Source organism: Nannospalax galili, unplaced genomic scaffold, assembly GCF_000622305.1.
Source record: "Nannospalax galili isolate Female #2095 unplaced genomic scaffold, S.galili_v1.0 scaffold151, whole genome shotgun sequence".
NCBI classification, from domain to species: domain Eukaryota; kingdom Metazoa; phylum Chordata; class Mammalia; order Rodentia; family Spalacidae; genus Nannospalax; species Nannospalax galili.
Genome location: NW_008332087.1, coordinates 3,636,761 through 3,651,734, shown reverse-complemented (window position 1 = coordinate 3,651,734; position 14,974 = coordinate 3,636,761).

Genomic DNA, 14,974 nt, shown 5'->3' with positions numbered 1-14,974 from the left:
AACATAGTGTTCTATGGTTCTTAGCATTGCTGGACAAGTAACTCCACGTTCTCACTTCCCGTTTCTTGGATACCAAATATAACCATATTTGTAAGCCATTTGGCTAATAGTGCACCTTAAAGTACAGCCCTTTCTTTCTTTCTTTCTTTCTTTCTTTCTTTCTTTCTTTCTTTCTTTCTTTCTTTCTTTCTTTCTTTCTTCTTTTTCCTTCCTTCCTTCCTTCCTTCCTTCCTTCCTTCCTTCCTTCCTTCCTTCCTTCCTTCCTTCCTTCCTTTCTTCTTTTCTTTCTTTTTTGCCAGCATGTTTTATATAAAAAAAAACCACACAAATTTATGTGTATGCATGTATTGCTTGCATATAGGTAAGTGCACCCATGTCATGCAGTGCCCACGGAGAACAGAAGAGACTATCGAATCCCCTGGAACTGGAGTTACCGATAGTTGTTAGGTACCAGGTGGGTGCTGGAATTCGAACCCAGGTCTTCTGTAAGAACACTCAGTGTTCTTAACCACTGGCTGAGCCATCTCTCCAACCCCCAGCGTGTGTTTCTTAACTAGATTGACATTGTATTATAAGCTTACTGCAGGTCTTAAGGGCAGTGGCGATTTGGCCTGTTTTCCTGTGTTTTTAGTTCATTGACTTGATGTCATGATTCCAGTGTAGCATTCTAAAAAGTCGAAAGCAGAATGGGAATTCATTATACTTTCACGTAACTTGTGCTAAGATGTCCAGAATGTAGTTTGTTCATCCTAACGTCCCACTAATTAATTGGCATTGTGGAAAGCTTCTCACTTCCTCGTATCCAGAATACATACTTTCACTTTGAATGATTAAATTTGCCTCTGAGCAGTAGCTTAATAATATCGGCTTGGAAATCTTAGGCTGTGGCTTACAGTAGCTTTTTGTAGGATCTGACTTTCTTTGGAGCTTTCCTTTAATGAAAAATGAAAATCAAAGGTTCTCAACCTTGCCTACACAGGGCAGTCACCTGAAAAGCATTCAAACCAGACTCCAGACCAGTTATGGACAGACATTGATCTGAGTGGAATTAAGGCATTTGAGAGAAAAACAAATGACTTAAACATTTTTCATGATGCTACGATTCCCCCCTCCCCACGCACCATGGTTCTTATTTTCAGTGTGCTTGCTTTCAAATCGGTTCGTTTTTCTCCAGCTTATTTGAATGGGAAAAAAGAAAGTCAAGTTAGTGCCTTTTATGTGAAACCAAATAATAACAGTGGTTAAACTTGTTTGTGTTGGGATTTTACCTTGTAGATGTGTAGTTTATGACTTAATTATGAATGAATCACAACATTTTTTAAATAGAAAATGTGAGGCTAGAAATGTAGCTCAGTGGTAGGAAGAGTTCTTGACTAACACGCATGTGGTCCTGAATCTAATCCCCAAGACCAAGGTTAAAAAAAATAAAATAAAATTCAGTACTCACAGTTGAACCTTGTAAATGCTACGCAAGTGCTCTGCCTCTGAGCTGTAACCCTAGTCCCTCCTCTTTTATTTTTGAGACAGAGTCTTGCTAAGTTGCCAAGGCTTGGAACCCTCTGTCTTAGTCTCTGGAATGGCTGGGGTTATAGGATTGTACCACCAGGATTGTTATCTCTTGACATGTATTTGTCTAATTGTTTATGCTTCCTTAAATCTTTAAAATCTAATATTAATATATTACTTTTTGTAGATTGAGGGCAATAATTCATGTTCCTTAGAAATCTACTGATTAGATAGGATTTACAGAGCCAAGCCAGAGATGACCAAGAGCTTCCTTTTGCTGGCAGATGGACAGTACCACTTAAATTTTGTGCATTGCTATTTCTGTTATAGAAAAGCACTGCCCCCTCCCCTTTAAAAAAAAACAAAACAGCACTGGCATATTGAATAAATCAGAGCTGGTTATAGTTGATTAGATTTATGTTTAACTATGGGGTAGTACAGAATATAGCGGTTACAATATCTTGGTTATAAAAGTTCATTTATGCCATTGTTTTGATTTGTTTTCTAGATAAGATTATTTTGTAATAAAAATATTTTAAATTGATACGTCATGAAAATCACACTCTTTTGGTATAGTTCCCTGAGTTTTGACTAATGTGTTGAGTCATATAACCACCAATGAAATCAGGATATGGACAGGCATATCATCTATACCTCTACCTCCCACCTACCAACTCTTGCCCAATTTCCTCCTGCTGTCCCTTTATGTCACTTTGTCCTTCTACTCTGCAATCAGCGAACCCATGATACAGTTTTGCACTGAAAAGGTTAGATTTGAAGAAGAGTGCATTAATTGTTATCAGAAAGTTTTTTATTTTCAATGAGGGTGATTAGGAAATAGTAATTATCAGAATAGATTTAAGGTGACAAAGTCAGTTGTATGATGTCTCCTTGTGCATTCATGATTCTGTTTAAGAATAATCACCCACTGTGATTCAGGCACTGGGCCAAGTAATTGCCCTATATGACCTCAGAGCCCAGTGATTATTCCGTTTCATGGCCAAGCACACTAGAGGAGTGGGCTAGTCTGAGACCACCAGAGCCACGGCTGCACCAGATGAGGTGTTTACCTGTGCTTCTGATAATGTATTAAGTAACAATTAAAAGTTGCCTATCAGTGAAGCCCCCCATGCAGGGTCTGCTGGGCTGAGGGCTCAATATGAGAGGAGGCCTGATTGGGGTGACAGCATAGAGTGACTGGAAGATAAGACTAGTCCTTGGGGTCAATTCTGTTACAGGATTTCAATATTTGCTCTTTGTTAATGACAAAGGAAAAAAAATCAGTTTCTTGTCACTTGAATTACTCTTTTTCCATTGTTGAAGCTTGTTTGTTTTGTTTGAAGTTTTTTCTAAGTGTACTAGGCATTCAAAGTTACTACTTTAATAGTAGGAAAAGGTGGTTCTTTTTTACACTGAAGTTGCTTTTATAACCTTTCTCTAAATTATCACCAGTAAGACTTTTGCTTATTTGGTATGTGTGTGTCTTTTACCAAACTTTGTTTCTGGATATTGGTGCTTTCAGTAATAAAATTAGTGTAGGGGTCAACAGTGGTGGTTTTTTTCCCTTTTGAATTATAGCTGTAATGTCAGAATTCCCAGGACCTTTATTTCTGCTTATATTCCCATAGGTAGAAATTAGTGTGGGGGGCAACAGTGGTGATTTTTTTCCCCTTTTGAATTATAGCTGTAATGTCAGAATTCCCGGGACCTTTATTATTTTCTGATTATAGTCCCATAGCTAGAAAACTTTTTAAGATGATAGAAGTATAGTAATTTTCTAGATAAAATTTGAAATCCAGACTTTAGAAACCTGGAGTTAACATCTGGCCTTTTTTAACCAGGGCGGTTGCTTTAGCTTGTGACACATGCCAGCAATAGTAAAAGAAAGACAAATGTGTATTACAAAGTGCCCTAGATTTTCCCACAGAATAATCTAGGAGGTCACCGACATGACTTTCTTTCTTTATCTGTGTTCTGTATATAAATGACAGGAAAGTCAGGGGATATTGTCTAATCTGCTTCCATTCCTTCCCCAAATTAATTTTCCAAAGGATCTTTGGGTCTTTCCGTCCCCTTTCAATATACAACATGCATACACACAGTTTGGGGTAACACATTATCCAAATGCCCTGCTGCTGGTGAAGGAATGCCTGTTTTCATTTCCAAGAAAGAGGCCCAGGAATGCAGAGCAGAGACTGGGCTATATTTGTAAGATTTATGATATGCTTTAATTCTTCCACATGCATATGTAAATTGTATGCATCCTGTACTTAGAAAATGCATTTTTTCTGAGATTGTTCTGAAAAACCAGTCAGCAAAATAAAAATGTCAGTGACTCTAGACTTTTAACAGATAACTCTGGTGACAAAGACTTTTTTTTTTTTTTTAAACATTTATGCTTTAAACCCTAAGCATCGATTGGTCTTGCTGCTTTTGTAGAAAAGATGTTCCCAGATTTAAAACAACACTGAGGTTAACAATATCTTTCTATTGAAATGAATGTTACAATGTCAGTATTTTAACAACAGAAACAACCTTGTGTACTGAAAGACTGCACTGAAATGGGCTAATTTTCAACCATATGTCTGAACGGTTTAGCTGTTTACAATTTTAATTTATACATAGTTATTTACTATTTATTTTGCGGTGGTTGTTCTACTTTTGTGGTGCTTGGGATTGAATCCAGAAGCTTGGACACAGGAGGCAAACATTGTGTCACTGAGCTACGGTCCCAGCCTTTATTGTACATTATTTTCAACATAAAGCAGCAGGGTCTTTGCTTATATGAATTACAGCCTTTTCAACTTTGTATGCTACATTAAGTATTTAATTAAAATTTATTTATTTCTAAAAACCTGTCCAGAATACTTCAATTTTAAAAGACTTAATGTGGGATTTAGAGACAATGAAGATTCATTAAATAAATTGATATAAATATTAAAAACAATATCCTGTAGCAAATGATTTAGCCATGACAATAAACTTCATTCAGCAAACTTCTATTGTGCACCTGTCATTGCTTTGAGTATTACAGAGGACCTGAAAAGATTTTGTACCCAGGAATCTTACAGTCAGGCAGAGGAGACAGACTGAAGACCCCAGCCAGCTAAGTGTGAGGGTAGAAGTGTCACTGGCCAAGAGGGGAGCAGTTCAGTCTAGGATGGAGGACTCCAAGGGAATATGGCACCTCAGTTGGATGTTGGATGGTAACTTACATTGCAAGAGAACATTCCATTGAGCATGCATGGGAGAAGGTAGAAATACCTGGAGCTGCATCATCAAAAACATTTGCCAAGAGCTGGTCAGGTGGAGACAATGCAGAGGTCAAGGAGCCTGGTTCTGAGACGGAGGGATGATGGAAGGATGAGATGGATGATGAGACGCAGGGATCCCAGGCAAGGGCCTGTCAAGCTGTGTAAAACCTCAGAGAAGAGGCTTGATTGAATACAGGACTCCTGGTCAGATCCCTCTGGGCATGGTTTTGACCATGGAGAACTGAGGAGACAGCAGGTACTCTAAGAGACTGCAATTGTGGGGTACCCTTAGGATGACACTGTTCCGGGGGTTTGGAACTTTTGGCACCAACATGTATCTTAGTCTATGTGGACTGCTATCACAAACTGCCTTATGTTGGGCAATATATATTATCTATCTGTCCATCCATCCATCCATCCATCCATCCATCCATCCATCAGTTTTTGAGACAAGGTCTTGTATAGTCCAGGACACTCAAACTTGGTAGATAGCCAAGGATGACCTTGAACTCCTGAACCGCCTGCCTTTACTTCCTCAACTACTGAGATTATAGGAATGCTTAACCACCCTCAACTAAACTGGGTAATTTATGAACATTGGAAATTTATTGCTTACAGTTCCAAAAACTGGAAAAGCCAAGATCAAAGTACCTGCCAATCTGGTGTCTGAGGAGGGCTTGCTCTGTGCTTCAGATTGGGTCTTCTTTGGGTGTCCTTAATAGCAGACCGTACAAGTCCAGTCTGTTCACCCTTTTACTATGAGGGCATCAATCTCATTGAAAAGGATGAGCCCTCATGATGTGTTACGTCCCAAAGCCTCACATCTTAATACTGTCAGAGTAGTTTTAGGTATTAATATATGACTTTGGTAATATACCCAAGATTCAGAGTTTAGCATCATTTTTCTTTCTTGTGACATGTGGGATCATCTGCTATGTCCAAGATGATGGGATGTAAGCCTATAGTGAGGGAAGAACGTGTGCTGCTCAGATCCCTGGTACATAGTTGTGGTGGTTTGATTGAGCCCATGTCCTCCATGGGCTCCAAGTATTTGAACATTTTGTCCCCAGTTGGTGGCGCTGTTTTGGAAGGTCTTAGAAGGTGTGGCCATGCTGGAGAAAACATGTCCCTGGGAGTCCTCTTAGAGAGTTCTTAAGCCTTGCCAGATCTCCATCATTGCTTCCTGTGACTGCTTGAAGATGTGAGTGTTCAGCTTCTGCTCCTACCTTCACCTCTGCCTCCCTGCCATGGTGGAACCATAAGCTAAATAAACTTCCTTTTATAAGTTCCTTTGATCACAGTGTTTTAGCACAGCAACAGAAAAGTAACTAAGACAACAGTTCACGTGCTTCTCAGGTTTTCTGAAAGAATTAATGGGGGATGTGCACCTCACCTTCAAGGAGGAGGAAAAGACTTGTAACTAAATGTTACTCAGTAGCTGTGAAGCAATAACAGACAGTCAAAAGACCCCCCCCCCCAACTCCTGCCGTTCATACAGCATTGACCAGCTGACAGACACTTGTCTAGGAGACAGGGGCATCAAACTCTGGGCACCTGCCCATTTTTTTCTATTGCATTATTTTATTTTGGACAGTTTATCCTTTGGTGGTTATATGTTTTACAAATGCCCTTCTCAGGGTTGGGTGTGGTGATGTGTTCCTTTAATCCCAGCCTCTGGAAGCAGAGGCAGAGGCAGGCATGTCTCACAGATTGAGGCCAGCCTGGTCCACATAGTAACTAATAGACAAGTTGGGACTAGGGAGACCTACTCAAAAAAAAAAAAAAAAAAAAAAAAAAAAGTCCTTCTCTGTGTATAATTCCTCCCTTCTCTATTTCTTTATGGCGCTTTCTGGTAGATGAACATTAACTTTTTAGAGCTTATTATTTTGAAGTAATTAGAAATTCACAAGAAATTGCAAACAAACTTGTAGGGGAGGTCCCGAGTACTTTCACTCAGTTTCTTCCAGCAATAACATCTTGCCTAACCTAACTGTAGTGGTCCAAACACAAAAATCATAAAATTGACATTGGATTCATCTAAGGTGTTTATATATCTCTATCTATATAGATATATAAATGGATATATTTAACTAGCTTTCTATGCTAATGTCAGTCTGTAGTTTTATGTTTTATACATTTGTGTATTCATGTATCCAAAACTACGTTCACCATACAGTATAGTTCATGCCTACAGACCTCCTTCTGCAACCTCTTTGTGGCCACACTTCTCTCTCCCTCCATCCCCTGGCAACCATTGATCTAACCTCCATCTTCATGCTTGTGTTATTTCACAAATGCTATGTTAGTGGACCCATATATATATGTATATATATGTTTTTTTTTATATATATATATATTTAAGGCAGGGCCTTGCCATGTAGTCCAGGCTGGCTCTAAGCTCACTTGTCACAGGCTGGCCTTCAGTTCATGATCCTCCTATCTCAGCATCCTATCTCTAAGTGCTGGGATTGATTATAAGCATACACCATCATGCCTATCTACAAATAGATGTTTTTCGTTTTCTTCCTTTAGCATGACTTTCTTGACATTCATCACGTTCCCAAGTATGTCAGCACTTTATCTCTTCTTCTTGCTGAGTAATAATATCTCATATTATACCACTGTTTCTTAACCACACCCACTAACGGACATCTAGATTCTTCCTAGTTTGGTTATTAAGAATAAAGATGCTTGGGGAAGAAAAAGAATAAAGATGCTACGAATATTTGTGTAGTATGTATATCTGTGTGTCTGTGTGTATGTGTTCTGGGGATTGAACCCAAGGCTTCATACAAAGAAATCAAGAGCTATACCCCAGCCCTTTTTTAAAACTAAACATAGGCCTATTTCTCTGAGATATATTCTCAGGAGTCCAATTTTGGTTTTATAGTAAATGTATGCTTAGATTTATAAGAAACTACCAATCTTCCAGAATGGATATAGCACTGCTACTGTCCCCCCAATATAGCAGATCTGTTTTCTCCATGTCTTCACTAGCATTTAGCATTGTCACTGGGTATTTTTTTAGCTAATAGCCCTTGTGTTATTTTCATTTCCTTGGTAACTAGTGATGCTGAGTCTCTTCACATGCTGATAATTGCCTTCTGTATATTGTCTGTGGTGAAAGATCTGTTAAAGTCTTTTGCTCATTTTATGATAGGATTGCTTGATATTTTTCACTGTTGATTTTTGAGAATTCTTTATGAATTCTAGTCATAATTTTTGTTGATGTTATTGGATAGATGAACTGCAAGTACTTTCTCCTTGTTAGAAGAGAAACTTTAATTTTGCTTTTATGTTGTTGTTGTTATAGTATTAAACCCAGGGCCTAGTGCATGCTAAAATGAACTACATGTCCAGCTTAGAAAATTTCAATTTTAGGAACTGGAGAAATGGCTCAGTGGTTAAGAGAACTGACTACTCTTTCAGAGGACCTGGGTTTGAGTCCCAGCATCCACATCGTGGCTAACAACCATTGTAACTCCAATAGCAGGGGATCCAACACCCTCTTCTGACCTCCACGGGCATTGCATTACGCTTACACACATGCAGGCATTACATTCATATACACAAAATTAAAAAAGAAAATTTCAATTTCAATCTGATCAAAACTGCCGTTCTTTTTCATTATAACATGTACTTTGAATTTTCTCATTAAAAATTTCTTATTCTGAGTTAAAAAAATCTAAAAAAATATTATCTAACAAGTTTTAGTTTTCCACATTGAAGTTTTCAACCCATCTGTACTTGATTTTTGTGTTGTATGAGATGGACAAATTAATTTTTTTCCAAAAGAAATGTTTTATTTTCATAAATAGCAACTCCATAATTATAATTTGCTAACAAACCTGAAACTTCTAGTCATTCTCATTTCTATTGTATGCATGTGGAATTTTGGATTTATCCAATTTCATTTTTTCCATATGAGAATTAGTAGTTTGACCACAAGATATAAATGAGCAGTCCCTTCAACCTCTCATTAAAGTATGATGCTGTTCTTGTGGCCGTTTCTGTGAACGCATGGGCTAGTATGTCTGCTATCAGTACATTAGTATTGTGTCCTGTTTGTTTCCTTCCTCCTCTGGAGATGCCCACCCACTTTGTGTTCTTTCTCGGGTCCTCTGTCTAAGTTGTAAAGCTGCACTGTTAGTGAACCAGTGTGAGGTCTTACATGTCTTACTCAGAGTATTCTTAGGTTTTTAAATTTGTCGAATGCTGGTTTAAATGATACTTTAAATCTACATTTTTCTGCCTGTTTCAAAGAAATTACTTTACTTCACCATTAAATATGTTTACTACATTGTTTGTAGACACTTGGGCATGGTGGCAGATGTCTTTCATCCCAGCACCTGGGAGGCAGAGGCAAGCTAATTTGTGTAAGATCATCGAGGCCAGCTTGCTCTCCATAGCAAGTTCCAGGCCATCTGGGGCTACCAGGAGACTGTCTCAAAAAGACCAAAAACCAAACAAACCAAAACCAAAACAGAAACTTTTATAGGAGCTGGAGAGATGGCTCAGTGGTTAAAAGCACTGACTGCTCTTGGAGAAGACCTGAGTTCTGTTTCCAGCTCCCAGATGACAGCTCACAGCCATCAGAAACTCCAGTTTCAGGGGACTCCAATGCCCTCTTCTGGCCTCTGGGGGTACTGCATGCATTTGGTGCACTCATACATATAAACTAAAAATAAACATTTTAAAAAGAGAGCTAGAGAGACAACTCAGTGGACAAGAGCACTGCCTGCTCTTGTAGAGGACCTGGGTTTGGTTTCCAGCCTCTATGTAGCAGGTGCCTAATAAACATCCTTAATTCTCGTTCCAGGGAATTTGACAGTTTGCTGGCCTCTACAGGCATTGCATACGTGTGGCACACATACATGCAGACAAAACACTCTTAAAGTAAAATAAAGAAATGTGAAAAATCTTTTAAAAAGTTCTTTTATAGTGAGGCATAGTGGTATATCCCTGTAATCTCAGTATTCAGGAGGCAGATACAAGAAGATTGCAAGTTCAAAGTCAGCCAGGGCTATATAGTAAGTTCCAGGTCAGCTAGAACTATAAAGTGAGACTGTCTTACCAACCTCTGGAAACAAAAGAAAAAAAAAAAAGAAATTGCTTTCTGTTTGTAGATTTCTAATTTTTTTCTGCCTGTAGTAAAATGATCATATGAATTTGTTCACCTTTTTACTTTTTTTTTTTTTTTGGTCTTTTTGAGACAGGGTCTACCTGTAGCCCCAGCTGTCCTGGAACTCACTATGTAGACCAGGTTGGCCTTGAACTCACAAAGATCTGCCTGCCTCTGCCTCCCGAGTGCCGGGATTAAAGGCATGCGCCACCGCGCCCGGCCCAACCTTTTTACTTTTTATTTATTTGAAATGGAACCTCACATTGTTGTCTGGGTTTTCCCAGAACCTGCAGGCTTTGTGTCAATCAGTCTTGCAGGTATCTCTGTGGTTCTGATTTTGTTGTTTTTAGGTAGGGTGCTACATTCAGATTGCCCCTGCTTTTTAGGCTTCTTTGTTAAAGCATGCAATTGACTCTGATACATGATGCTGCTACCCCTCTGCCTGGCTTCTTTACTAGGTAGGGCTCCAAAGACTGAGTTGTGGAGTACTTTTCCTGTTACCCTTTTCTCTGAATAAATTTGTATACTGTCATTATTTGCTCCTTGAACTACTGTTAGATTTTGGATGATTGAGGTTTAGAATTAGAAGAGACCATAAGGGTCTCCTGTTTAACCAGGAGTCACTTTCCACCAACCTGTGAGTCAGCAACTTCACCCTTATAAAACCCTGAATCTGGGGCCTGTAGAGGTACTTATGTGTAGGCCAACATTCCTCCAGTCTTACAAGGTGGTAGGAGGCAACTAATTCCAGAGTTGTCCACTGACCTTCACATACATGCCATCTCTCTCTCTCTTTCACACAAATTAAAAAAAAAAAAACACAAAAATGCACTAATTTTGAAGTAATAATCTCCTTTTTTTTTTTTCTTTAATTGAGATCTTGCTCTGGCATCCCCTCAGCTCCTTTGTCTTTGTGATCTCCATTGAAAGAATTCAGACAAGTATAGTGTAGAAGATAGGCAGAATTTATTAGAGAGCAAAGCGGGCAACCTCGAGGATGAAAAGCCCATGTAGGGTTAAAAACAAAAGATTGCACCTGCTTTATCTTTGATGGCTCGCTGGCTGACAGCACTCTCGCCCCTTGCTGTATCCACCTCTCTGATGGGATTCCTTAAGGTTTTAGCAACGTTATTCAGTCCTGAGTGAATATATTTTAGAGGACTGATTTTATGTTTATCAGTTTCAAATAGGAGAATTTTAAAGATCTATTTGAACTCTTATCACACCATCCTCTGAAGAGGTTTCCCTACTTGCAGATAGGGATTCAGGACATAGACTGCCCTGGCTTCTTCCATGCTGAACAGGGAGGGAGTGGGCATGGATTTGATCAAAACACCTTATATGCATGTATGAAATTCTCAATAAATTATTTTTTAAAAATCTATCTGAAGTTTTCAGAATAACCTGTACAAATGTTTTTTTAAAAAAATTATTTATTCTTATTTTATGTGTTTTGACTGCATGTGTGTAAGTGCACCCATGTTGTGTGATGCCCACGGAGGCCAGAAGAGGGTGTCAGATCCCCTGAAATAGGAGTATTGGACAGTTGTTAGCCTCCTTATGGGTGCTGGGAATTGAACCTGGGTCCTCTGTAAGAGCAGCAAGTGTTCAGCCACTGAGCCATCTCTCCAGCCCCCAGAAAGTACTTCCTTTCCCCTAGAAAACTTTTGTTTTGCCCCTTTACACCTATGTATAGATGGACTTATTAAGATGAAGTTGAGGATAATTATTCAGAGAATGGACGTGAAGCTGTTTGTGAGTGTCCACGCCTTCATTTTAGTACTCTAGAAGCTGAGGCACAGTCTAAGGATAGCTTCAGCTACAGAGCTAATCTGAGGCTACCCTTGGCTACATGTATTAGATATATTGGGTTGATTGTGTGTGTGTCTGTGTGTGTGTGTGTGTGTGTGTGTGTCTGTGTGAGTGTGTGTGTGTGTGTGTGTGTGTGTGTGTGTGTGTGTGTGTTTAGAGGCCAGAAGAGGATGTTGAGTGTATTGGTCTATCATTTTGCACATTATTCCTTGAAACAGGGTCTCTCACTGAACCTGATGCTCAGGGTTTCAACTTGCTGACTGGCCAGCAAGCTTCCCAGTTCCACGTGTTTCTGCTCCCACAGTGCTGGGGTTACAGGCGCATGTAGCCATGCCCAGCTTATTTTATATGGGATATGGGGTTTCAAACTCAGGTCCTCATATTTGCACAGCAAGCGCTCTTACCCACTGAGCCATCTCCTTAGCCCCTGACTATATTATTGAAACCAATTTCACCTGCTTCTGTTAACCTTCTGAAACCTAGATACTAGAGAATTTTAAATTACATGTGTTACTGGCATTGCATTTCTGTTGGATAGTGCTGCTCTAAAAGTATTGTGCACAAATTTCAAAAGACAGCTAGTCCCACACACAAGGCTTATGATTGATGGCATCTTTCCCCATCTCCTTTCTCACTGTAACTCTCTACCTGGCTTTTGAGGTTGGTGCGGAACTTAACTCCTAAGAATTTGGTGCACATTAATAAATTACTTGCTGTGTTTCTGTTTTGTTATAACTGCTACTGTATTGATCTTAGGCTTTGATTTTGGAATGTTCCATGAACATTAAAGATAGCTTTTGTTCACTTTGACTTCTGTTCTCACACCAACATGTACCCATGCATACACGCACATTCCCAGTAATGCTGAGGTCAGCATATATTGCTCAGGTCAAGACACAGCGTTTGCTCTTATGCTATAAATGCTAGTCATAACTCAATGTTGTGCCAAGATCCATTCTCTTATTTTTGGCACAGATCTTTTAAATCCTAGAATCAGTAATTGTTGATTGCTCGTTTGCTTAGGTTTCCATGTGCCTGTCCTGAATTCATCTACCTCACGCAGCTCTGACAGGATGAGCTGTTCTGAGAGCCCTGAGACTGGCCTGTCTTTGCAGTGGCTCACCTCTGGGTGGCTAGCACTCACCGAAATGGCTCTCCTCTCAGGACTCTGGGCTTGCCGCAGCTTTCCATTTCCTGCATCTTCCTTTTTTGGCTAATTTCCTCATTTTGGTGACAGCTTTAGGAGTTTCCTGAGAAAGGATGCCTGGACCATAGCACTTTTAAAGAACTTGCATGTCTAAAGACCTTTCTTCCTTTATGTTTCAATGCAGTTGGAGACTGGAAACAAATTCCTAGAACTTTGAAGATACTTCTCCTTTGTTTTGTAGTTTCCAGGGTTGTTTTGGGCAATTTGTAACCTATTCTGGCACTGAATCCTTTGTATTCAATACTTGATGTCTCCTAACCCCAATTTTTTTTTTCCTCAAAAATTTCCTAAAATTTCACTGTGAGATATCCCAGACATGTTCCATTTTCATCCTAGTTTTCGCACTGGCTGTGCTGGCCCTTGGATTCTCTTATTTTCCATTGTTTTCACTTTTGCTGGTCTTGAGAGATTTACTTGATTGTCCAGCTCTTCCAGTAAGTTATTTTTTTTTTTTTTAATTTTAGCTATCATAGTTTTAATTTGTTGTTTTAAAAACTTCCCTTTCATTTACAAGGTTTCTGTTTGGTTTCCTTGGTTTTCTTTTGTGATAAGATCTGGGTAGGTGGTTTCTGGTTGTGTTTGAGCTGAAACTTTAAAATGATGACTAGAATATCTGTGGGTCTCATGACTGTGGACTTCACTTTAGAACCATCTGTGTAGGCTGCTTCCTGGGGGAACCCTGGGTGTATTTTTAAATTATGTCTTTTAGGTCAATTCAGTTCCCCAAATGGGGCTATTAGGCAGGATAGCAAGAACGTGAACTGAGGAAGTTGTGAATAATCTCTTTTCCCCTCCTCCACCCCCTCTCAATAGCCTATGCTTGTTTTCTAAACCAGAGATCATTTGATTGGATAAAGGCGATTATTTACCTTTTTAATTGGCAGATAATATTCCATTGTATGTCTACTACCACATTTTATTTATTTATTAGTTGATAGACATTTGGTTTGTCTTCACCTTTTGGTTATTTCAAATAGTGCTTCTGTGATTTTTTTTTTTTCTTTTTTTCTCTAGTATTCCTAAAAATGGACATGTTGGACCCCAGGGCAACTCTTAACTTTTTTCAGAACTACCAAAACCCTGTCCAAGGTATCTGCAGCACTCCCACAGGAACGTGTGATGAGGGTCTCGGTGGACCCACAGCCCGCGCACCTTGTACTGCCTTGTTCTGTTTTTAGCTGTCTATTCCAGTGGACAAACAGTGGCACCTCAGCATAGTTTTCATTTGTGTTTCCTTGATAGTGGATGATGGTAAGCCTCTTCGTGAGCTTGTCGGTCATTTTTATATCTTCTTTGAAGAAATGTCTGTTCAAGTGCTTTGCTCTTTTTTTTTGTTTTGTTTTTGGTTGTTTTGAGACAGGGTCTCCTTGTAGCCCCAGCTGTCCTGGAACTCACTATGTAGACCAGGCTGGCCTTGAACTCACAGAGATCCGCCTGCCTCTGCCTCCTGGGTGCTGGGATTAAAGGTGTGCGCCACCACACCTGGTGCTTTGCCCATTTTTTAAGTGCACCATTCTGTTTTTGAATCTTAAGAATTCTTTATTCTGGACATGAATTCTTTATCAGATGTATGATAAGCACATTTTTTTTTTCTCATTCCGTGGTTTGTTTGTTTGTTTTTTTTTAAACTTTTTGGTTCAAAGTATGAAACTTTAATTTTAATGAAATCTAATTTTCTAATTTTTTGCCATTTGTGTTTTGATATATTTAGGAAACTAAGGCTGGGCAGATATCTGGCTCAGTCAATAAAGTGCTTGCTGCATAAACATGAGGACTTGAATTTAAAACCCAGCTCTCAACATAAAAAGTGATTGAGATGGTGACCTCATCTGTAATGGTGGTGCTGGGGAGGCAGAGACTGGTTGAACCTTGGAGCTCCTTGAGCAACCAAGCTAGCCATATCGATGAGCACGAGATGAGTGAGGGTTAAAATATAAGGTGAGAGTGATTGGCGAAGACCCCCAATGACTTCTGACTGCAACACACGTGCACCCACACTTGCATGCTCACCTGTATGCACATAAGCACATATCCACATGAATATGTACATTCACAGTATATATATATATATAT